Source organism: Nannospalax galili, unplaced genomic scaffold (genome assembly GCF_000622305.1).
Source record: "Nannospalax galili isolate Female #2095 unplaced genomic scaffold, S.galili_v1.0 scaffold845, whole genome shotgun sequence".
Classification (NCBI taxonomy): domain Eukaryota; kingdom Metazoa; phylum Chordata; class Mammalia; order Rodentia; family Spalacidae; genus Nannospalax; species Nannospalax galili.
Genome location: NW_008352725.1, coordinates 41,082 through 44,434, shown reverse-complemented (window position 1 = coordinate 44,434; position 3,353 = coordinate 41,082). Strand labels below are relative to the sequence as shown.

Sequence of the window (3,353 nt, the reverse complement as noted above, 5' to 3'; positions counted from 1 at the left end):
TAGTTAGAATCAGTGTCAGTTCCCTCTCAAAGGCTTCTGGATAGACGGAGAAAACAAATTTATTTATCATTTTAGCACAATAGCTGGTTGTCTCCCTTAGCTACAGGTGGGCACTACAGTATTGGAGACCAAGTTTTGAAATCTTACATCTGAGTAGTACTTTCTGGTTAGGAACAAAACCATCAATGAGAAGTAATTTTCTAAATAACTTTTTATATAGACTTAAGACTCCTATATTAATCCTCACCCATCCATGGCTCAGGGACCATTGTGAGACATAGGAAAAGAGAGACTTTCAGGTCACTGGAAACTTGCTCATGTGAATTTCAGGATGGGCTTTAGAGATGAGGCAGCTGGATACTTTTACAAAGCAGTAAAGCTAAACCCTGATTTCCGTGATGCAAAGGAGAATTTTTATCGTGTTGCAAACTGGTTGATGGAATGCTGGCATTTTATCATGTTTAATGACAACAAGAGGAAGAGGATTTATAATGCAGCAATCCAAAAGACAGTGCACTTAGGGTCCAAAAGTATTTTGGGTATTGGAGCAGGAACTGGAATACTGAGCGTGTTTGCCAAAAAAGCTGGAGTACACTCAGTGTGTGCCTCTGAGTCATCTAAGACCATGTATGAACTTGCCTGCAATGGAATGGCTGCCAATATGATAGAAACTGGGATAAAGCTCCTACTTACGGCGTTGCTTGACATAGAGATCCCCAAACACATTCCTGAGAGAGTGTCCCTAGTTGTAACAGAAACTGTCAATGCAGGTTTATTTGGAGAAGGAATTGTAGAGTTTAATTCGCACATGGGAACGTTTACTTTTGCAACCAAAGACAAAAGGTGAAAATGATAATTGTGGAAAATATGGGAAAGTTATACCAACAGGTAGTATTATATTTGGGATGGCAGTGGAATGTGCAGAGATAAGAAGGCATCATAGAGTGGGTATTAAAGATATTGCCGGTATCCATTTGTCAACAACTGTGAAATTTCAAAGTCCAGTTTGCTCTTCTGTAGATACTGAAGAAGTAATTGAACCATAAACAGCTCAAAAGATGAGCTGAATTCCTGGAGGCTATCTGCCTTTGACAGAATGCTTTGAAATTATGAAAGTGAATTTTAACAATCTTCAGGAATTAAAACATCTTGCAACTAAAAAACCCCGTCCTACTCATGTTCCTGACATTGAAGAGGGTGTGCTGGATGCTATTGTGGTTTGGTTTGTTCTCCAGCTTGATGACAAACACAGTTTATCCACAAGTCCTGGTGAGGAAGCCAGTTGGGAACAGGCTGTGTATCTAGTACAGGCCCTTACAGACCATGTGACAATGGAAGCATCTAGTCAAGATTGTTACCCAAGGATCCAGAGCATCAATGTCTTGTGTTTGGAACATAAAATGGAAGTTATAACAAATTTTACCAAGAGTAAAGACTTTCTGTCTTTAGGAAATGAAGCTGAACTCTGTAGTGCTCTGGCTAAGATGAAGGCTTTAAGATGGTAATGAGCAAAGTGTTGTCTTTATTGGCCCCAGAGAAGCTGTGTCAGGCCATGGATACTCACTGTCAGCACACTGAGATGAGCTCTGGCAGTGGAGAGAGTAATACTCAATCGAGTGCCCCTGACGCTTTCTATATGTTGGATGTGTCTGAAGGCTTCTTCTCTATTTTGCCTACAATTGCTGGAACGCTTGGTCAGGTTAAGTCATACAGTTCTGTGGAGAAAGATCAGCATCATATAGCTTTGGGCCTCATATCTGAAGCCAATCACTTTCCTAAGGAAACACTCAAGTTTTGGGCTGAGACATGAAGGATGAAGCTGCTGTGCTGCAAAGGCCCAAATCAGACACGTTGTGGAGCACACTCATCTTAGACGTCATTGAGCTATCTGGGCTCATTCAGCAAGAAATATTGGACAGAGCTGCAACATCCAGATGTTTACTGCAGTCTGCAGGCAGGATCTTTCCCCAGTAGGTGCTGATGTTTGGGATGCTGGTCGAGTCACAGACACTGGTAGAGGAGAGTGTAGTTCAAGGAGCAGAGTATACTCTTGGGTTAAACATAGCCCCTTTCACTAACCAGTTTCAGGTGCCTATCCATGTATTTTTGGATCTGTTCTCATTGCCTTGCACACCTTTAAGCCAGCCAGTGGAATGCTTAAGACTAGATCTGATGACTCCATATTTGAACACTTCCAACAGAGAAGTAAAGGTATGTATTTGTAGATCTGAAAGAGTAGCTGCTGTTCCATTTTGGTTTCATACATGCCTTGATGAAGAGATCAGGTTGGACACCTCAGGTGAAGCCTCCCACTGGAAACAAGCTGCGTTGGTTCTGGATAATTCCATCCAGGTGGAAGTGGGAGAAGAACTTGTTCTCAATGTTCAGCACCACCAAAGCAATGTTAGCATCACAGTGAAGCAATGATAATTGTTTGTTTAAAGCATCATGTTCAATTTTTTTCTCTGAATCAGTGAAATCTTAATCATAAATGGGTCTATAAAAATTTATTATAATGGTCATTTTTATTAAATGACATTAATAAAGCACATTTAAAAGATTTTTTTAAATGGTGGTGTCGAGCCTAAGACCCATGCCAGCTCCTTCAGACAAGGACCAAGAGTGGAGCGAAGGAAATGGGAAGTGGGCTGGCCCCAGAGAGAGAACAGACTTTCCTTAAGAGCTCTAGACAGGCTGAATAGATCCTGGTGGTTGAACTTCTACCAAAGGACATCCAGGTAAAATGCTTAACTGGATGGAACTTAACATGTATGGCAAAACACATGAGGTCCTGGCGAAGTGGGAGATGTGGGGGCATGGATTGGGGAGGGGTTCATAATATGATTAATAACTGTTGTATAAAATGTACAAAAGCTAAAAAAATATTTTTTTTAATTTTAATTTTTTTTTACAATTAAAGTTACAGTTTTAACAATATACAAAATATTACAGTAATTCAGATTTTTTGGCATAATGATTACAGATTTGATAAATACATTTTATATCTCATAATAGTGATGAAGATTATACAAAAGCTATTAAAACAATTGTAAGAATAAATTCAATGTCATTTAAGTATATAAAGCTATTTTCCTTTGCGTTCTTCCAGAATGATTTGTTCTTATTCTTTACCTTAATTTGAGGGACTTCAAGAAGATACTTGTTTTTTTTTATATATACAGAAGAATTCATTCCAAGGCAATTGACATTGAGACATTTTCACATGCATTTCTAATCTCTATATACATGACTATCACTGGTCACAGTCGCCCACCTTCTGAGCTCCTCGGCATCTGAGCATGATTACAAACTCGTCAGATAGACAGCCTTCCTCTCCCACTAGAGGCTCCATA

The 3,353-nt window shown here is 39.5% G+C and overlaps 1 pseudogene; it reads left to right on the top strand.

The window, feature by feature from the left end:
- Nucleotides 1-325: 325 nt before the first annotated feature.
- LOC103747496 lies at nt 326-2,427 on the top strand (annotated as a pseudogene).
- Nucleotides 2,428-3,353: the final 926 nt, after the last annotated feature.